Source organism: Patella vulgata, chromosome 2, assembly GCF_932274485.2.
Source record: "Patella vulgata chromosome 2, xgPatVulg1.2, whole genome shotgun sequence".
NCBI lineage: Eukaryota > Metazoa > Mollusca > Gastropoda > Patellidae > Patella > Patella vulgata.
Genome location: NC_065880.2, coordinates 49688411 through 49712343, shown reverse-complemented (window position 1 = coordinate 49712343; position 23933 = coordinate 49688411). Strand labels below are relative to the sequence as shown.

Here is a 23933-nt window from a genome sequence, read left to right as displayed (position 1 = left end):
CGCCATTTCTGGTGTTGTTGGGCAAACTGTAGACGTTCACGTCCACGATAAGGTCTGCGGCAATGGATGTCCTCTCTGGTGAGACGTCGGCCCCCTGTATCGGTTCTGATGGGTCTTCCGTGTGTTCGCACTGTCTGACGTGCTGTCTCAGATGCCTGTGTGAAGGGATTCTGCACATGCTGTCGCACAACATGGCGGTCTTGTCGCCTTGTGGTATCCCTTGGTCTACCAGTTCGGGGGGCGATCATCCGTGGTGTTGGTGACTCGAAAGCGTTGCTGAAGCCTGTAGATGGTCCGAACACTGACCTGGAAGTGATTGGCAACGGCTTAGGCAGTGTGGCCAGCGTCGAGTCTATCAAGCGCCTGGTTCCTCTGAGCTGTTGTGAGTCGTGGCATGCTGCTGACGTTGTAGTGTGAATAATTCAACCAGGTATGGGGATGCATTTTATAGGGCTGGTCCTTGTGAACAGCAGGTGCAGCATGAGTTACATGAAAATCATGGAGAATACATTACTATCTCAGAAGTCAGGTTGCGTTTTTGAGAACATTTCCTGGGTTCAATTCTGTGTTTGGGAAGGAGCATTATTGCCCAGAAACGAACGAACGAATCATTTTTTGTCTATTTGTGTGTATGCTTGATAACGACTTGTGAAACCTTGTTGAAACGTCGCAGTGAAATAAACCATAGTAATTGTTATCCATAAAAGTGTGTTTTTGCTTAGTATGTATTACTACTATATTACTATGCCGTTTAAAATACATTACCGTAATTACAAAAATACCTTATTGTAATTTACAACGATAATGTATTTTAAACGTAATTGACTTACAATAAGAAGATCAATACAAGTTATAGTAATATTAAAATTCTAAATGCTTAATGGGTTTCCATGACATAACACAAATACAGCATGTCTGCTAGGAATTCAAACGAAAGTCATTTAAAATATCATGTGGTTATAATTTTAGGTTTCCCATATTTCACAACTCCTTATGAAAGGGAGTTCTAAATGTCCATATCATATTATTGTGGCAAATGCCTGATATATCATTTTACCCAACTGCTCTACATCGGTTTCTATAGAAAACCAACAAAGATACAATCGGTAGAAATAATCAGAGATAGATGATATTATATGACTCCATAAATTATAATGTGTATTATTGTAAATACATTGTAAATATAATATCATTTATTATATGAATGTTATGGAGAACATTTGATACCACACGCGTACACCACACACGTATATTAAACTAAAAACTGGTTTGATTTATAAAGTTTTATGCACTTGTGATACAATTACTGATTTTTAGTCTGACTATGAAGTGAATGACCGAACAAAAGTTTTTCAATGGTAACATCATATTCTAGTTGTATCCATATGTATACACACGATATCATTTATTGCACTAAACTGAATTAATTTTCCAGTGAGCCAACTGCTGATTTCATCAAGGTCGCGAGACGTGAACAGGGCTATGGCACGTGACTGTTGACGAGATCGTGGGTTAGAGTTAGGGCTAGATTTGGGGTTAGAGTTAGCCGTTGGCTTAATTTTTGAACCTAACCAGGTAGGTATAGGCAAGGTTGCTCAGCGAGTATGACAGTGGCTCACTAACCAGGTGAGCCGGGGTTCAACCCAGGTTTCCATTCAGTGGTGCAGCACTGTGCACCCTAACAACGAAAAGATTCAATCGTTCGGATTGGACGGAAGAACCGAGGTCCCGTGTATACCATAGGGAGCACATTAAAACTTCCCTGACAATTGGAGATCGAAACAAGAGTATGCTGTAGCACATTCTCGGGACATATCTTCATTAGGCCGCTTGGTGTAGAAAGGCAAGACACCATTTCATTAAGTACGGGTAAATGGAATTCTGAGCTAACGGTTCAATGGAAATCTAAGCTAAAATCAGGTTAATGGTATTCTAACCTAAAAACAAGTCAATGGAATTCCAAGCTAATAACAGGTCAATGCAATTCTAAAGTAATAGAAATGAAATCTAATTAAGCTAAGCTATGGATGTGTGGAATATATATTAAACTGAAGTGTTATCGTTAAAGAAAGACATTCCTCTTAATGATGGTAACTGAATTATTTCATGAATATTGATACACAAAAATAATATTTCTCAAAGTAGATAATGAACCTTGTATAGAAAAATCTTCCCTTTGCAAAGTACATTTTGTGGTCGCTGCCTTCTGTTGACACTTGCTTTTGGTGCAAATAAGCAAAGTACGTGTGCAAAAATGGCTAATTGGGTATTCTAGAAGAAAGTCAAATAAAAAAGCTTTAAAAAAGAAAGAATTTGTCATAATATTTTAAATGTTTTTCGTTTTCAAGATATGACCCAAGGGTTTTTTAACTTCTCGAAAATTTTCCAGTATACAATTACTTACTATTTTATAATTCGCGTTATAACCTTTAAACCTAAAGACGTAAGCGATTGCTTAGATATAAAACCATGTGACACCTAAACTAAAGTTTTGGCATGTTTAGTTCTTTCTCGGTGAACGGAACGACATCAATGACCCAGACTGAGCCCGCAAATAATAATATACATCTGTTACTTAAAGATATATTCTTTCGTTTTTGTCAATAGTCAAAATCCTAAATATGCTGAAAATTATATTAAAACCACCGGACAAATATGTGTGTTCCAAATCTGTTAAGAACAAGACTCAACTGATGGTAATTTTGAATACATGAGGTCAATGTAGATGTATCGAACATTGATCTCCTAATGCAGAAGTAATCTACCGTGAACGACTTTTACTATAGGTAGCATCAAGATATCACATCACATAATTATTATGATTATTATGATATACCCGACAACATTTCATAATACATTTTGGCAGATATATACCAATCCACACAATTAAATCTGAAATGAACCCTTTCGTATGAGACAAAATTTGTTGTGTCTAGCTTCCGAAGTATTTATACCAGATGAATTAAAAATTCACGCGTTTCTCTTGTATTAGATATTCGTAACATAAATCTTTTGAAATTTCGGACATTACTAGAATTTAAACATAGTTTGCCCGTCAAGGAAACATAAGCCCATCAGCGACTTTGACGTCCACACTGTTTTATGTCATGATTTTTATTGTTTCCCGTGTTTATGCCTCAAAATTTAGCGTTATAGGGGACGGTATACTCACACCGTGTTTCTGGCAACTGTGACAGCAGAGGCAATCCGGAACACGGATTGCAAAATCGCGTCGCGGTATGACAGGTAGGTACTTATTTTAATTTTTTTTCTCGCATTTACATCAATGTTTGGATTTATTTCAAATATGGCTGTAAAGGTTCAACTATTAACAAAGTGCTCAATGCACAAAGATACATTTTGACAACTTTAACTGACAATTCAACAAAATTGTAATATTTTTGTCAAAGGGTCGTCTTCTTTATAAAAAAAAAAATACAAAAACAAAACAAACATACTACTGTGGCAGAAAAAAATGAAAACATTGCAGTAAAATATGGACGTATGAAAATTCCAAAATCGATAGTAATCATCTTTATCTTGATACTGACAATGGCAGAAAAGTTTATGAAATTTGGCCAAGCACATAACTCTGTAGAACGATTACAGGTAATCATATAAGATATTGCCAAAACAAATAGGGAATATCGTTAGCCAAATACTCACTATTCCCTAAAATCTGCCAAGAACTAAATTGTAGACTCGGGATAAGTAAATGGGGGTGACGACAGTATACGACCAAATTAACAAATAGGCGGATAAAATGTATTATTTTTGCTGATTACATACTCCAAAAATCGACATTCATTGTTCAAAACATGAGTTCTGTTTGCTCAAAATGACAAAAAAAAAGTGACGTGGCCCTCTAATGGAAAGATCCTATAATATAATTTGCCGTACAATTTATGTTCTGGACAATCATTATAAAATAGTTAAAATAATATGACAAGAGTAAAACGGAGCGCAAAATATGCAATAAGTAACTAACAATTGTGCGTTGGCCAATACTGAACTGATAACCTCATTAGATAGTAATTGATACAAACTGATCAAATCGAAATAAGCAAATCGACATAGTGCCACATAACTGGTAAGCCCCATTATGTACAAACTAAAGTTACCAAAGAGTATCAAATGAGTTCTCCCCCTTGTTTATAATCGGATACACTTTTCAAATTTTTTTGTAAAAAGTCGAGATTTGTCTCCCTTCAATCTTATCTTTTTCAGATACCTGAATAACTTATACAACAACATCTCAAAACATAATCTAAAGCTTTAAATACCCATACGTACATGTGTATCGCGTTCACGACTCTTATAATGGGAATGAAGTTAGATATTATATAGGTAGGGTGATGAGCATTATAAATAAGCCATCAATAAATTCAAGGAGATTTTCCTTTAGATTCCTTAGTGCATCAAGCGTCTGTATAGATCTGATAGTGGAAAACTTTTAAACCTGTTATTACTAAAAAGTTTTGTTCTACAACGGAAACAAATTGATCCCAAAGTTACGCTCGGTTCAATCTTGTATTAATATTGCGGGTTCAAGTTTTGAAGCAATTTTGTAATCAGCCGGTTATGTAAAAATTGGAGACGTGTATCAACTTCAATGAGCAGCAAACCAAACTAAAAAAAAAGTAACATAATATGAAAAATGCACTTCGATACTTTGTAATTCGTTAACTCAAAGAATAAATAATTGCCAATGATTTTTACTTAATTTTAAGTGATAAAATATGAGTGTCTACATTATGATGAAATGTGTTGAGAATGTGGCGTTAACAACCAACGATAAAGTAACTGCAAGTGCAACTAGGGTTCATCTTAGTGCCCATTAAACAGTGCACAGCTATTTCATTATACTAAATAAAAGCAATAAAAAGACAGTTTTGCAAGTTACTAATATAATCTCCTATGTGAATGGTAGCTTTCGAAGTGTGTGATAATAACCAAAATGAATGGGCAGGTCTGAATTTCGAGCCGTACAAATGTACAATCTCAACAAGTTTGAAAAAATAATCTCAAAAACTTTCGCATGTGGAGCGTTACCACAGATTTCGCCACGTTGAATTTCGACAGGGATCCTCCACCATTTAAATGGGACAAGAAATACATTTTTATTATCCAAATGTGGCCCCCTAAAATGTTAACGCGGATTCTTATTCAAGGGGCATAACTCGATAGGTCGAAAATCCAAAATTTTATCCCTTTTGCATACACCCTCGTTTGAATATCGTTTTTTGGGTTTTTTTTTTTTTTACAGACAAGAAGTGTTAGAATATATCTATTACGTTCAGTACTCAAAGGCTGTTATTGTCTTTATTACTGGGATAAGATAATTAACCTGTGTATTATAACTTGGCTTGAAACTTTGTCAACTTATTATAATAGTATCTAAATATCATTCTAAACAAAACTCCAATCCAGATTTCGAAGACCTCCCCAGATGATAGAACTGCACGCTTCGTTGAAAATCGACTGAAGTCCGTGATTTGGGGTACAGTTCTATTTGATGAGATGTGTGTGATGGAATACATTTCATTATAACACTAATATTTTAAACTGATCTTACCGTGTGTCAGAAAATACGAAAGATTATCTTTACATGTGCCGTTATTTTAATATGCATTTTCATCTATTTAAATCTTCCAAAAACATTTTATGTAAGATTTCTATTGAAGATGCATTATGTAAGAGCTATATTTGCCTATTGCGGGTCTTTATTTTGCCTTCAAATGTTATAGAAATTAGTAATTAGACATTAACATGGCAAGACCATAATCAACTATCTAGACCAACGTATGCTCGTGATTTTTAATCTATTGAAACAAGATATTCATTTAATGATTTAATTTAGAAAAAGATAATCGAGACTTCATTTATTGTCGTAACAGCGGTAGCAATGAAAATCGAGACTACATAACTTCGCTTAGAATGAAGCAATTTGACTGAAATTTTCAATATTTATATTCATTATTCATTATCTATTTTAAACTATTATAGCGTGAACTATCAACTCTTTTTCTAAATCTTACATAATGCATCTTTAAATTACGTCTTCTGGCAACTCCCGTTTCAGCAATCACCTAACCCAAAATAATGTATTATTATATAAGCTTATTTTTAAAGGAGAATGAACTAATAACTTTGCGATTATTTATTATAGAGTGTAGTAAGAGATATGTGAAAGTTATTATTATGTTTAATATCAGTGTCATTCATATTTGAAGAGAAAATGACTATGATTATCTTTGAAATGTGAATCACAGATCACTGGGTGTATCACAATAGTCAACATCCAACCAAATCTACAGGCAAAGTTTTGTGCGAAATGACATTGTCTATAGGATCCCAATATTAAAATATTAGAATTTTTAAAAATATACTTTCAGTCACGGGGTTACTCTCATTTCAAAATAAATGTTATTTTACCACGGCAATACCACACTGTAGTTACATTTTCCACAAAGAAACATAATTATACAATTAATGTTATGTGTATCTTAAAAAAAAAAAAAATAAATAAAAAAAAATAAAATTATAAAAGTAATGTTATGTTTATCTTAAAAAAAAAATAATAAAAAAATAGAGAACCCAACAACTTCTTTGGTATGCGTATGTTATTTAAGGATTGACATAATTATGGCTTTCACATAATAAGTATATTTAAATAAGTTTGATCGGGTTTCACGAAACTTTTTTTGGGCGGGGGGGCTCTTTACTATCGACCAAGGAATTAAATATATCCTTATAGAATGTTTATAGTGACAAAAATATAGTTACATTATACGAAATTATACGCTTGAGGTATTTGACACGACATTAAAGAAATATTATTCTGTTGAAGTCTACCGGAAATATGAAACGTTTCTTTGCCTTGAGTACTTTAAAGGAGCCAAACTTCTTACTCAATATTCTCCATAATATTGGAAATTAAAAACACGAATTAGAATTCAATATTGGTCTATTTCAATCAATATTGATGTGATTATCATTCCGTGAAAATATCCAATAGTTAAGACATAAAAAAAAACAAATATAATCAGTACACGAGTCGTGTATTCTATGGTTTCGGGTGCCATTTGTAATGAACAACACAAAACATGTCCTACAAGACAACGCGGAAGTAATTAGTAATGATAAAATAATAATATGATAAAACCCCTGTGGAATGGACTTTAAAAGTAGGCATAATCGATTCTCGTTCAATTTGGACTGTTGACGTATTCTAATTAATTAGAAATTACAATAATACTTTAAAAAATTGAATGTAAATCACTTTATATACATTTATATTACATTAATATGTGGTTTTAGACTCATTTTCGTCTATTTCAAGGTTCCAAAGAATGGAGCCATACGCCCTTTAAACATTCTATCCGGCTCAGACTGTAAATATTTGTATTTGTAATTTAGGGCACATATTTTTAATATAAAAAAAAACATCAAATGTATAAGTCTTCGTAACTTCTACAAATTGTCACAAACGCGGTCTTTCAGTCTTCAGATTATTCAACAATTAATTGAGAATAGTGTACATAGAAGCGCTTCATATTCAGCGATAACAACAATATGATCAAAGCGTATTGATATTGCCAAACATATGTATATAACCTAACTGTTAATATGAACATTTTTCCGAAATAAGGTTCTAGACGACATAGATTTAGTTATTTAACTTTTTAGAAAAATTGGACCTTTACCTCAATTTCCCTATTATTGTAATATAATTTGCCTGCTTTAGTCGGTGTTATTTGTATCTACTTATTTGTATGGACTTGTTCTTCTCTTAATTATGTTACGTCTGAAATATTTGAGAGGTATTTTACAGAAGTCGGGATATCAGGAGTGTGTCGTTGTGAATGTGCAGTCCCTCAGGATTTTCACTTGCCTGTTGAAAGAAAATGTTAACTAAAACAGAATCCTTTCCAAATCACTACCATGGGCACCCAAAATAAAAGGACAGACGACCAATATCTGTCCAACACTATTTCGATACAAAATTGTAATTTCATTTTTTTAAGTCGCGTCGTGGTGACGTCAACTCATAGTCTTGCCATCTTTATTTTCATTTCTTTATAAACTGCCCATAAATATTTTAACGCCCCCCCCCCCCCCCCGAAAAAAAAAACAATTAAAAAAAAAATAATGTTCTTCTGCTTCAAAATGAGAGGCGATTAAAAACTGAATTTAGCAAAATACATATAACATATCTGATAGATGCGCCAAAGTATACCAAACATTAAGTCAATATGGATTCACACTACCCCCACAAAAATGATTAGAATCGAATGAGAATTAATATATAATGTGGATTTGTCTTTAAAACAAATATTCCAGATATATTTCAATGAATAAATCTGGTAAATGTTGCGCAAAAAAAACTTTTTAAGACCCTTTCTTCTGATATTCCTGAAGCAATGGCCCGAGAAATTCATCTCTGGCCATTGCTGGGTTGGCTTCTGATACTTGAGCTTTTGAGGGAGTGTGTCTATTCTTCCCGTTCAATCAAATCTATCAAAACGACAGCCCTTCGTTTGATCGGAGGTCTTTCCTAAAACTTTGGACATTGATTTAAGGTATTAAAACGGTGAAATTATTGTTCGTTTCCAAACACTATTGTTTACATTGTATACGTATTGATAGCCTCGTTTGTCACGCAATTAGTTTTTATGCAATATTCTGCTATGCACTGGTTAATTGGGTATAATAAAAACGCGACTTATGACGTAACGTTATATAAACATATTTAAAGCGTAATGATATTGTTACGCGGTCAGCTATTGGTTGTTTATCGGACTATTGACCAGTCATAATTTTAAACAGAAATTTGCTTCCATTACAGCAGTGTTGAGTGGGATTAGCTCTAATCAAACGAAACACTGCGAGGAGTATGTTTCTTCTAGTCTCAAGCAATTATATGAAGTTCTGCCTCACATGCCCCAATAAAGACTAATGTTCAGTATTCGGATAGAGCTGGATAAACCCCACACTTTTTCGTCCCGTTTACCACATGACAGCTCTACGGAAGTAAATTTACCCCCACGAACTGTTTTGTTCAGTAATTTGAGTTTATATTTCTACCATAATGGCGCCGACCAGCACGGTGTTAAATGCCATTTTATTTCTACCATAATGGTGCCGAATAGCAGGGCGTTAAACGCTATTTCATTTCTACCATTATAAAGTAACCGACAAAGAGGAAATACTTTTTTCAACATTATTATTTTAAAATGCAAATAACAATAATAATAGCACACCACAAGCCCAAACTCAGAAGACAAACCCGTGGACAAGACACAAACGGGCATTTTAAGTAATAAACAATAATGATACAATCATAAAAGTGAAGGGTTATTTCATTTAGTTTTTTGTTCAACTCTATATTTTCTTGTTGAATTATAAGTGAAAAGAATATTGACAAATCCAGGGGGGGGGGGGTAACGGGTGGTAAATTTAATGTAACACAATACATAAAAGTCTATGATGACTGACTTCTTCTAGATGTAAACTAATGGATATTATATTTTTCAGTAAAATGCAAAGTTACTAAAGTTAGTTGCAGATTTCATTTAAGAGAACGGATGGGCCACAATCGACAGATTGTAGTCCATAACTAAAATGAAACGAACAATATTAGACATAAAAGACCCACGCACAGGTCAAAGGTTTTTTTTTACTGGTACCTAGAAAAGCGAACCTCCGCTATATTTGGGGAAACTGGTGCTCAATGATTTAACCACTCTTCTGGCGCTTCTATGTTCGTGATACCACCCAAGACGGGGGCGGATGTAAAACACTAGTAATATAGTAGTGGTATTAGTAAGTGCAGAGCCCGTGAAAGGGGAGGGGGTAGCTTGAATACTTGTCCAGGCGCCCGGATCCCGAAGGGCCCGGAGGTATGCCGAATAGGCCTAATTTTAAAAATTTGTTGGTATAAATTAAGAAACAATTCCACTGTTACTTGTTCGTAAACAATCTTATTTAAATACTGATCTATATTCCGTTTCGTTTTTTTATACTTTCGATGGCCTACGCTACATACAGATCTGACGAGTTCTAGTAGAAGGTCGCGTCAGGGGTCGTATCAGCGGTTTTTGACCCTATGACATCAGGCATTGATTAATCAATCAGCATTGACGTTTCTATTGGTTTACCCACAGTTCCGTGCATCGCACACCAAGAGCTGGCCGAACAGACCGTTTTATTGTCTAATTCCTCACTCCGACCAGAACGCGTGTTATATAACAACTCTTTCAGATCCTAGTGTTGTGTAGACAAGTAAAACAAAATTTTGAACAATAATCAGATTGGTTCGTAAAGTATAGAAAAACCCGGTGAATGTGGGTAGAAACCTTGTAAATGTGGGTACCTAGTATTAGAATCGGATTCTGTCAGTCCACTTTTTTGGGGAAAAATTATTGAATTGAAAACTATTTTTCCACCTGCCCGGGAATTCGCGCTGTTGGGCCCCGGTTCTCGTTCCTCGTCAGCGCCGGTTTATCCGATCCCCTTCGGTTTGAATCCAGTCGAACATGATTTGTACTTGAAAACGATAAGAGAATAACTGTCGAAACGTATCGTGCTATATGTGTATAAACCAGTGATTGTTTTACATGGTTTTTTTTAACGTACTCTATCGCTAAATGCCACACAAGAATTATGATTTTGGATATTAATCCAATATGTGATGGTTACGTTTTTTGTTTTTTCATTTGTTTGTTTGCGTAAAATTTCCTGTGAAAGTCGTGTGCATCTGATTATTATTACATCAGTAAAACCAAAACGTAGTACATGAATTTGGTAGTCATATTATATTATTGTGTTAAACCTCAGTTTCTGTGTTTTAGCAAAGTGACCCCCAGTTACACCAGATATACGCCAAAATGACGCCACAGACCATGTATCTTTCATACAATTTCGAACCCGGGCGGAGAGACCCCTCCCCACCTCACCGAGTTGCTTGTCCCAGGGCCCGGTTCGCCCTTTCGCGGTCCCTGTGTAAGTGCAGTCACTGCTGCCCGTCTCCAAATTATGCATGGGTGACTAAATGAATTAATGAGGTAAACAAACAATGCCAAAATAGAAGGAAAAAATCCCAAATACTTAATGAATACATCTGTGTATAAGTATGATTGCTTTGATTGAGTATCAAATTCACAATACGCGCTAAAAGTTCGTGTAGTTTCCATATATGGAGGTTTTAAGACGTTATAAATGTTTTCTGGCCATCAGAATTCTGCAAAATCTTCCTCCAAAGTCTAGGAAATGGCATTTCAGGGACTGTAGATTCAAACATTTCTCCGCGGGAGAATACAAGAAACTAGTGAAGCTTATTTCTGACGACATTTCGACGAGGGTTCTTTTGTCTACATCAAGCAAAGATAAAGATGAGAGAACCTTTGTCGAACCGTTGGCAGAAATCAATTTTTTAAGAAACTTGAAGATAATAGTTGTAGAACCAAATATAACTCCCTTTGGGTATTGCTATATGATGCTGTACGAGGCCTTGACATTAAACGAAGGGTATAAAAATATCTTGTATGACGGTGCCGGGTGTGTGATGGACTGACGGAGAGCATCCCCGCCTGCGTTTCAAACTATTTTGACCTTTACATTGAATGGGTGGATATATATTTAAAAATTTGGGAAGAATTGGTCGAGTGAGATATGCAGCATTCGTCTCCGCTGTTTTGGGCTTTTATACCGCATCTATTAAGAACAAATATATTTATCCTTCGACATTATAAGAAATTATTACGGCGGCTAGGTTTTACGGAGACTTGAATACCTTCTAAAGTATTTTCCGATATTTGTATTGTCTTTCTCATTGTATGATATATAAAATAGTATATTTACCAATAATAGTCTCATTTTAATATTAGTATAGTATCCAGCAAATATAATCCATTGCGTTTCTTCAGTGGTAATCCATATTATGAAATAACGTCTTTCAAATTGAGACACCCACGTGGGCAGCAGTGTTGAAATAGAATCACACTGTCACTAGGTATTTACAGGCAATTCTCATTTTAAAAATACACAAATGCCAATGAAAAGGGGATCACACTAATTTTGAAAACATTATTCCATAATTTGCACAACAAAGTCTAAAACTATTTCCAATTTACACACTTTTTGGTTTACTTATACCAAAAACTTTTCCCGCCTTTCTCGTGAGAATAAAAACAATAGATATATTTGGTAGATTATAAATACAATGCAAATGATAACGGTATTTGTAATTCCCAGTAAATGTAAAATATAATACACGGTATAATACAGTAATAAATGTTGACTAGATTGTCTTATTGGCAGTGTTGTATCTGGATTATGGGAAAATCCGATAAATATAGCGCGGAAGTTCAAAGATAACGTCTTGTGATATTAGCGTACGGGGGGGAAAAATCTGCACTCGTGTTTGGAGTGGACGCATCATGTGAATCTACATATTATCTTACTATAAATAGTAGCGATTACATTTACACGTTTAGTAAGGGAATAGTGTATTAAAAGACCCTACATTATATTGTACAAAGCTCGATACAGGAAACAAAATAAATAAATGGTGTGCTAGTTATTATTCGGCGAAATTCAGTAGATGCTTTAATCAAACTAATGACATAAAAACGCACGCCATCTTAATTTTAAACTACTTGATCCATTACTATGGATTGTGATTAATATGTATCAAATACTCTAGTGTAAGCATATTCTCCCTTGCACGGCACCCGCCACTACTTTAAGCGATTTAGTATGGACTGGTTATTATATGACACGCGATGTTAATAATTAAATCGGCATAAGGTAAGATTAGATAAAGCGCTGACAGTTCTCACTATAATAGTTAATACCGTTGTTACGATAACAAAGTCTCGATTATCCCTTTTTCCGGTAACCGCATCCAGCAGAAAACGTATTTGAATCCACTAAATATCGCAGGCATCTGATGGCATCGAAAGTTGATTATGGTCTTGGAAAGTTAATTAATGTCTAATTATTAATTTAGATAACATTCCAGCCCTAAAGAAAGACCTGCATTAGGCAGTTTTAGCTCTTGCATAAGGCGCACACTATTTATTATCTAGTAAATTTGGGCGCGCGCCGAAAAATAACAGCACACGCCAGATTTGTTTTACGTTCTCTGTGTCCCTAACTGGTATCCGTAGCATATAGGTAGTGATACGTGTAGAAATCACCAGGACATCATTTAATCCATCATAAAACCCGTCATTCACACACGCTTTATTTATAGAATGTTTTCAATATAGCCAGGTGAGTAATAATTGGTCGAAGAATGACTTTGATTAAATAAAAGTCGTGACTTGAGGGTTCGTGTACTTTTATTTATTGACACATGTAATAGTTGTTCCCTCTTGTTACGTTTTTAAACGTTAAGAAACATGCGGGGGTCTTGTTTAAAAATTGACACGATCTCAGCTCAGCATGTGACCAAATTTAACTGCGGGAGAGTAATTTGTTATACATGTATATATTTGTTTAATTTTAATATAAAATACGACTACTGACAGAACAGTATAGCAGTTGAATAACTGCTTGTCATCTATGTTACATCGGTAAGAGAAATACCAGTCCAAAAATTGTTCTAACCCGTTCAGTTATACAACGATGAATATTTAAACCAGTACTCATCGAATGCAGATTGTTCTATTAACAACTGAGATGATTTTAAACTGAATACAGATTTTATATATACTGATAAACTGCTCACTGAATACAGGTTGTAATCTACCAACCAGTGACAGGATTATGTGTGTGTTGGGCTAAATCTGTTAATAGTTCAATTTGGACTGTTCACGTATTTCACCAAACATAATTAAAAATTTTAAACATTGAATATAAGTTTATATAAGTTCATATTACATTAATAAGTATGAGCTTTTAGACCCATTTTCAACTATTTTAAGGTCCCATACGCCCTTTAACGCCCGCTTTCACCCAACCGATATAGCCGACAATGACATATTATACATGTATATACATATCTGAACTAAAACGGGCGATTGGATGACCGAATGGTTAGCGCGTGCGCGTTGCATCATAAGGTCTGTCATTGGGTCAACTGGCAAGGTTTCGATTCCCCGGCTGTACGTGACAAGGAGTAGGTTCGCCTGTCAAACCTCGCGGGTTTTCTCCGGGTCCCCCCCACGACCAAAGGCCCCTACTCGCAAGCGAATTATTGAAATAAAACAGAACCATATGTTAGTCCCGAAATGACATAGTTTGTGTCGAGTGGACGTTAAACTCTCTCTCTCTCCAGTAATCAAGTGTTTTAAAAGTTATCAGGTACTATAATTTTTTTATATAATATAAAAGATTATGATATTAATTAAAATCTGTCAAGATTGGATTCGGATTTATTTAAAAGCACATTAGTCTGAAAGCACATTGACCAATTTGATGTGGAGTAAAATGGAAGCGGCATATTCATGGTTAGGGTTAGAAATAACATGCAATAAGATTATCGTGCCAATTGTATTTATGGTAAATTGGGTTATACAGCCATTGTCTTGGCGAAACATGCGCTTTGTCACGTTAAAGGACAATATTGGTGCCAGCCATTTTCACATATTTGATAGAACAGGTTAAACACATTCCAAATATTATTTTATCACATAGATCATTGCTACGATAGGGGCGTAATAAATGCTTCAACAATCGGAAATGACGAACGCAAAAGGAAAACACGAGTAATCCCTCTATATAACTGATTGAAGTGACGGGTGATAACAGGTACATGGGATTATTTCTGCCCACTAATAATTCCTTCGAAGACCAAAAGTTGTTATATGAGACTGTAAGAGTATATCTGACAATTCAAAAAAGTAATTGAATGTCATTAGATAAGAGAACACGAATAAAGTAGAAACAGTCCGTACATTCACGCGTGTTTATTTATTCTATCCCTATAAAAACATGGTAATGCACGGACTTTTTCTATTTTTCTTTCATGTTCTCTTATCTAGTAACTGTCAATTTTTTTATGAATTGTCAGATATCCTTTCACAATCTCACACAACAACTTTTGGTCTTCGAAGGGATTATTAGTGGGCAGAAATTCGCCCGTGAATTCAATCAGTTATATAGAGGGATTACTCGTGTTTTCCTTTTGCGTTCGTCACTTCCGATTGTTGAAACATTGATTCCACATCAATCGTAGCAATGATCTCTGTGATAAAATAATGTTTGGAACGTGTTTAACCAGTTCTATCACATATATGATAATGACTGGCACCAATATTGTCCTTTAAAGATACATTATTCAAGAGCATTGTCAATTGCAGGTCTTTCTTTAGGCCTTAAATGTTATATTATATTTAATTAATTAGACATTTATTATCATGACAAGACCATAATCAACTCTCGATACCATCGGATGAGCGAGATTTTAACTAGATAAGTATGTGTTTTGTTGTTATATTTGAACGGTTCGGCCATTTAATGATTTAATTCAAAAATGGAGGAGCGAGTAATATACCAGTACTGTGGTTACGATAATAAAAAATAAATACGCACATCTTGTCAAAACTACAGTGAAATTTTCAACATATTCATTTTGCATTATCAATTTTTGAACTATTCTAGCAAGAACAGACAGCTCTGTATCTAAATCTTACATAATGTATCTTTAAGGTGGTTTAAATTTACATGCTTGTAGTATAACAATACGTTGACAATTATAATAGATGTGAGATATCCAGGTCAAAGATTATTTAGTAGGCGTTTAGAATCCAGATAAATCAACATAGATATATACCAGTATAAAAATAAAGATATGACTTTTGTCATGTAGAATGTAACAGATCAGTTCAGTAGATAACTAATTTAAATTCACTGATCACGTTCTTGTATATCTGGCAGGAAGCAGGGTCGCCTGCCAAAGCTCGTTGGTTTTTGTGAGCTAAAATGCCCGGCATGCAAGCAATTTATTTAAAGGAGCTAAATCGCTAACATTTGGGACCTAGAAATTGACAAAAGTGGGTCGCAACGCATATAATACTGAAATATGAATGTATATAAACTGATTTACATTCAATGGTTTCCGTTTTTACTCCAATTTCAAATCAGTTATGTTCGGCGAAATAAGCCAGCAGTCTCAAGCGAGTGCAAATTTCTAGCGTCTGGTTATTCCAGTCTACATACGCCGTTTGATTTGGTGCAATGTGTCTAGCCTCGTCCCTCGAGTCTCTTGATACAACTGGGGCTGAAGCGCATTATGGTACACGATTCGTGTACCAATGGTAAAATGTTTATTTTGTCTTAAATATTGGATATCAAAAGACCATCTTTTTCCGGTAAGATCACAACATGAATGTTGATTTAATTTGACAAATAAATCGGGTTTTCAATGTCGAAGATTTTGGATGATATTGAGTTAGCGCTACTTTAAATAAAAATATACGATACGTTGGTCTCAAATGACCGTGTTCATGTTGGATGGATGTTAAGTCCCATTATCACTTCATATCATAAGAGATTCATTCCCTTAAGTTCATTTAATAATTATTAACACTACGTAGAACTGACTGACCAATTCCCCCCCCCCCCCCAAAAAAAAAGTGAAGAAAATACCCAACAGTGAGGCTGGTGTTCCCCGTCGAAATCCAGACATAAATAGATGACGCATATTAATCAATTGCACGTTTATCTTTTTCAAAAGTATTGAGCAATCAAACTGATTATCAACTATACACGAAGTCTCAAAGAAATTGTTTAACTATGCCTAGCTTTAGCGCGGAAATGTTAATCATTAAAGTCAGTGAAGACATTCACCTAATGAACATCAACATCAAGTTTAAACATTCTAACTGAATTAAAAGCAGAGTTGTTATGTTCCAAAGTCTTGACAAATCAAATTACTTATCGCTATTTAGCCTAAGCAGAAAATTTTCATCATTAAACTTAGTCAATGTATTGATATAATGAATCTATATTCAAGAGTTTCATAGCTCTCACTTAATTATAACCAAAGTTATCATGTTCCAAAGTCTCAACCAATCAAATTGCTTACGCCCTCTGGTGTAATAATGTTGATAATTCATTATATTTTTCTGGACGTTTTCATTTCAAGATTTTAACTTCAAGACTTTTTGAAACGTAGAAAATATTTTCATAAGAGTTCAAATTCCAGATTTTTTTTTAGATACTTTCAGAAACCAATGAATTGATTTCTTTGTCGTGTAAAATTATTTTTTAATTTTAATATTTAATGATATATAAAAGTTACCGATAAAACGCCGACAATGAAACATAAAGTCAATTTTTTGTTTAAAATGTTGATTTTGTGCATGAAATGTTGACATAAGAATGTAGAAACAAGAATCATTAGTTTAGAATGTTGCGTTCGTGTCTAAAATGTTCAAACTGGAATGTATAAACAAGAATCATGAATATTGTCCCATTTGGTTTTCCATACATCAAGGCATTCACCAATCAAATTTACTTATCGCTCTGCTTACCCTCAGCAGAAAATGTTCATTATCGAATTTAAGTCAAGGTATTGATGTAATGAAACTATACACCAAATTTCATCATTCTCACTTAATCAGGACTAAAGTATATAGTGTCCCAAAGCATCAACCAATCCAATTGCTTCTCTCTGCTTACCCTAAGCAGATAATGCTCATCTTCGAACTCCATTGAGGCATTAATATTACACCTACACCAAGTTTTAACATTCTAGCTCAATTAGAAGGAAGGTTATTGTGTCCCAAAAAGTGAGACGGACAGACAGACGGACGGACGAACCCATTTTAATAGCCCCCTGCTTTCTTCGAAAGGCGGGGGACAATAATAATGCAGGGCGGAGAGATGGCTAGGTAGTACAGTGGCTAGTCGTGGTTATGGGGCGAAAACCCGAGGTCCATGTACACATTGGCGTGCTCGTAAAAGAACTATTGACAGTGAGAATTCTTACTGTGGCTAACTCAACCCTATAAAATAAAGACAGGTGTGTAACTCCAACCCTATAAAATAAAGACAGGTGTGTAACTCCAACCCTATAAAATAAAGACAGGTGTGTACCTCCAACCCTTTAAAGGCTCAATACCACTCTTGTTGTAACTGAATAATATGTCCCAATCTTTATTCTGGTCAACAAATTGTACTATTTTAGAATATTTCAATTAATTGATGATACAAATTTCATCTTAACACACCTTATTTAAAAATTTTGAAAAATTCAACATAATGGTTTGAAACGTCTAACGTAAACCTTTTCAAATGAAACTTCGATTTAAAAATATTTTCGAACAGGTAGAACACTTAAACATCTAGTACTTAGATAGAGATATTATTTATTTTCTGGAGCTTTCAAGCCAGCAAGAGTGTTATTGTCCCTTTAAAATAAAGATAAGACAAGTGTGTAAATGTTCGTTAAATAATCTACAATTGACTCGATAGTTGTTCATATGCAATACGTGCATTCATTTAGTGAGATACCACTTCAATATAGCGCCGTGTTATTAGATATGATATAATTTCTCGTTTTAGATTATTAATATCAATGGAGAAAATATCATCGATTGTTTTTTAATTCTGGCTGTCAAGAGTGTTAATTAATATATGCCAATGTACAGATGTACTGGAAATCAGTTTCAAGATAGACCTCAATGTCGGTCCCATCTGAACAATCCCATCTGACAGACCAAAATAAATTGATAACACTTGTTTTGATAAAAATATTTAATTCATATTATACCAGTACACAATACCTGTATACATCTCCTTATGATTCTGACGAAAAAACAAAATATCTTTAAAGTCTTTAACAAAGAAATAAAAATAATTTATATATAAAATCATAAAAGTTTGTAACAATGGTTTTCATTATAAAATAAACAAGCTATTATGAAATAAAAATAGACAAACTTTCAATAGAAATAATATTATGACATAATACAAACTATATTTCTTTATATAACAAACAATATTTATATACAAAATTGTAGAGGAAGTTGTGCCACTATTATGAAAGGCAAAATGCCAGGAATATTTTAGTGAATAAAACTGATTTAATTCTGTAAGGAAGGCTTTAAGTATGGTAACTATCTAAAGTGTGATATGTTTTCAAAGAAATTTCCAACTGTATTGAAGTCGTAGAAATAAAGTGATGTTCACAGTTTTACTTTTCTGCACCAAGGTGGCTAATGAAGAAGGTTGAAGTTATGCTCATTTTATTGGTCAACTTCTAGGAGCTATCTAAAGGCAATATGGTGGAAATGATATGCTAAATGATCTTTTTTAATGAACATAAATACATAATAAATGGCTATGATCTGTAACTGTTAACTTTTTCATTTGTTCATTTGGATGGTTTACTTATTATATAAAGAACAAGTGTTTTTCGTTGTTAGAAATAAATCATTCTTTTTAACATCTTTAAAAACTTTATGCATTAAACATCTTTAAGGATCAATATTACACATGTTGGATCTATCTATATCAAATATCTTATTTTTTTATGGATTTATATTTACCATCTTTATTGATCTATATTAAACATCTTTATGAATCTATATTAAACATCTTTATGGGTCAACATTAAGTATTGTTTAATGGTCGAGAGCGAGACATTAAGTAATATATTGTAACAACAAGAGGACCGTTAGGTCCGAGTGTTTTTACAATATATTACGCAATGTCTCAGCTCGAGACCATTAAACATCTTAAAATACAGACACTCCGCACGTGCGTTTACAGTGAAATACGTCACTCGAGTCTAATATTTGACAAGGTACGATTGGCAAGTTGCCCGTACGATTATTTGAAATAATGGTACGCCAACATCAAAGAGTGACGTCACATCTGTATTTTAAATAACTTTATAGATCTATATTTAAAAGGATAGTTTGCCAGGCAACGAAACATACGCCCATAGCAGCTAAATTGTCCGGGCAGTCAACAAGTGTTGTCGCATATTTTTACTTTTTTCGGTAATGAAACATTTATAATACACTAAAATCTGATTAAGAGTAACAACTCATGAAGTAATTATCAGAAAACCATTAGAATTTGTTTGGTTTTTATAAAGTTCTGCCCCACGCTAACGTTTAGTATACAAAACTTTTAATATCATGGATTTAGCTGTTCAAGTCATAAAAATTTATTGAAAATCAATAGGCTTCTTCGGATGGACGGGGGTGATGACAATATACAACCACATTTCAATGTGGGCGTATAAAAATGGATCTGCATTTCTGAATATTTTAACAAGAGTACCCTAACGCTGCAATATACGTCCACATTCCTGCTTTGATTGATATGGTACTTTTTAAAATGAAGAGAATGAAATCTGAAATGGCTGTAATATGACAAGAGGCAAAGAAGTCTAGGCAATAATCACCAAAAAACAATAGGGGTCATCCTTAGGGTTTTAGGAATAGGTATGCAAAGTTTCAAAAGGATCTGTTAAGAATTGTGGCCTGTAGGCAAAACACAAGACACACACAAAAATTGGGCGTGGCTCTGTCCCAGGGTTTCGGGCATGCACCAAAAATAATAATGGTCATCCTTAGGGTATAATTAATAAGGATGAAAAGTTTTCAAGATGATTGATTAAGAATTGCGGCCTGTAAGCGACACACAGATACACAAACAGAAAATGGGCGTGGCTCTGCCCTGGGGGTTGGGTATGCACCACATGTTCCTTAGGGTAAAAGGAATAAGTATGCAAAGTTTCAAGATGACACGTTAAGAAATGCGGCCTGTAGATGACAAACAAACAAATACAAGAAATGGTTGTGGCTCTTCCACTGGGGTGCGGGCATGCACCAAAAACAATAGGGATCATCCTTATAGTCCATGTGACAGACCTGGGATTTTGGAACATCATTACCAATTTGATGAATAAATTCAACCATGATTTTCAGTTAGCCTGGTGGCTGAAGTGTTGAAATTTGGTTGATGGACTTCCGGGTTACTTTGCTAAATTGCATTTTGGCGGCCATCTTTAAAGATGGCCGCCGTTATTTCATTGAAATTGAGCGCATCGGGGAAACCTTCATAACTCCTGAAAAGATCGACCTATGGATATGGAATGTGGCTCACAATGTTCACAAGAAAATGCTTCTTCTGATGCTATATGATACTTGTTGTTGAATGAATCATATATTTTCCAAATCAACAGATTATTCTGGAAAAAGCAACCTTTTGGCATTTTTATTTTCCCAGGTTTTCATTATTTATTTTATAAGTTTACTACCTAATCCTGTTCAGAGTAATTTTAGCCAAATTATGTGTGTGGTCTTCTTAAGTTATTCAATTAGCATAAATAAATACGCCCAGTGGTCCTCCTTATACAGCTGCGGTGGCCGCAAACTCAACAAAAGTCGTAAGTAGGCTGTCAAATTTAAAATGTTGAACGTCGGCGAGGCAGAGCACAAACTTAGTGAACTTTTAGCTAGTGTGTCACAATCGAAACGATATTTGGGGACGGGTTGTTTCTGTGACAAAATTTGTCCCTAAAGACAATTTTGAGATTATGTCACTTCTGTGACGTCATTTTCGGTTGGGGTTCTGTCCGATGTCCAAAATGACCGCAAGGGAGCTAAAGATGATCCGAACAATTATAGGCCAATCTCAATTTTCCCCACAATTTCAAAGATATTCGAAAGGCACTTGAGCACTCAAATTCAAACTTTTTTGGAAACCTTCAATGTTCTTTATGCTTACCAATCTGGATTTAGATCAAATCATTCATGTGCTACTGCACCGATCCGAATGACAGATAATTGGCTTGATGCTATCGATAATGGTGCGATGAGTGGTATAGTGTATCTTGATTTTAGCAAAGCATTTGATCTCATTGATCATAAGCTTATTATTGAAAAACTACATCTTTATCGATTTGATAATAATTCACAAATTTTGATTGAATCATATCTTGACTCACGGAAGCAAAAAGTATGTTTAGGATCAATTACCTCCTCAATTACTACAGTCAAATGCGGGGTTCCACAAGGGTCGATCGTGGGTCCTCTCCTATTCCTTATTTTTATAAATGATTTCCCACTCAATATAGATTTGTTTGCTGATGACAGTACCCTGCATTGTTCACACAAAGATATTTAATCCATCGCCAATAATCTCCAAAATTATCTCTATTTGGTTGCTAAATGGTGTGAAAACAATGGGATGGTAATCAATCCTTCGAAAACACAAAAGAAATCAGAAAAACCTAACTTTATCACTCCATGGTGAGAAAATTGAGACGGTTACTACCGCAAAATTACTTGGAATTCAAATTGACCAAGACCTTAATTGGGAAGCACAGATAGCAGATATGTCTAAAAAAAACTTGCATCAAAAATATTTCTCCTAAATAAGATAAAAGATCATTTACCTTACGAGACAGGAATTTTGTTTTATAACAGTTACATACTACCAATATTTGATTATTGCTCTATTATTTGGGGAAATGCTACCAAAAGTAGATTAGACATTCTTTTAAAATTACAAAAGATCGCAGCAAGAACTATTCTTGATGCACCGATTGAAACTTCGTCCACCTCTTTATTTACTAAACTCGGTTGGCTTACCCTTACACAGAGGATTCTTTACAATAAAATTGTCTTAGCATTCAAAATTATTACATTTAATACTCCACTTTATCTAAATTTCTATTTTATTGAAAAATCTCTTGTTTCCAAAACGGATATCTTGATCCGTTCACAGACCAGTAAATCTCTTTTTCTTCAAAATTGCAAAACGGAATCCATGAAACGTACTTTTCATTATTCTGCATGTCTTTTATGGAACAATCTGCCTTTTGATATAAAGATGTGTAAAAATGTTGAAAATTTTAAGATTAAACTGAAAAGTCATTTATTTTGCACACTGAAGGAACCATAATATTCAACTGATGACATACTTATTATTTTTAACTTGCAACTGCATTCTATTTTATTTTGTGTGTAATTATAGTGTTCTTCCTATTTTCTACTTGTATAATGTATATGTTTTGAAGTTTTGGAGTGACTTATCAAACTTCCCACTTTAAAATGCTATTGCATTTCTAATGATTTTAAATTTATCCTGATATTACATGTATATATGTCTTTGTAGCTTAGGAGGGACCTATGGAAGATTAGTTTTTTTGCAAACTAAATACGTTGCCTCATTAAATAAAGTTTTTATTATTATTATTATTATTATTATTATAGTATCATGCAAGGTAGGGCTTGTGATATATCATGTATAGGGTTTTCGTAGCCACTGAATTTAAAATTGAATTATTTATTGGAATTTTCGATGAAACGGAAAGGTTTGTTCCGCACAGGTATTAGCTTAGAAGGGACAAATACAATTTGTAGAACCAGATATTTGATGTTAGTGAACCCATTTTTTCTAGGACACCTGTTTCACACAAAATCTTATTTTCTATCCAGACGAACCTTCAGTATAATAATCTATATGCATACAAAGTTTATGAAAATACACATTCAAGCAGCATTTAATATGGTCTACCACCTGTAGGACACTCCCTTCAACTTAAAAATAAATTGTTTATTGGAATTTTCGATTAAACGTAAACTTTCTGTAAAATGTAAAATACTCGACTAATATACCAGTTTTAACATGTTTAACATCATATCTTTCCACGCGAATTAACAATAAATTGTTCATTCGATAAAACGGAAACATTTTTATACTTGTAAAATAAATACCTATTGTGTATATGATACGTTGAAGTCTACCGTGTAATACAGAAATTTGCAACACGTTTATAAGCACCATATCTTTCTACATGAACTAACAATAAATTGTCCATTGGATAAAAAGGAGACATTTTTTTATATATATAACTGTAAAATAATATATGAATTATCGTTTTAACATCATATCTTTTGCCTCCCTTTTCAGGGATGGACACTCAAAAGGAGTATGGTAGTTTCGGGGGTCCCTAAACT

General features: G+C 34.1%; 1 protein-coding gene across 1 annotated transcript in view; it reads right to left on the bottom strand.

Moving 5' to 3' along the window:
* Positions 1-12258, bottom strand: part of LOC126810030 (MLX-interacting protein) — a 48989-nt gene extending 36731 nt beyond the window's left edge. The window contains exon 1 of the transcript XR_007675033.2: positions 11863-12258. The gene's annotated coding sequence lies outside the window, so the exon portion shown is untranslated. The remainder of the gene's footprint in view (positions 1-11862) is intronic.
* Positions 12259-23933: the final 11675 nt, after the last annotated feature.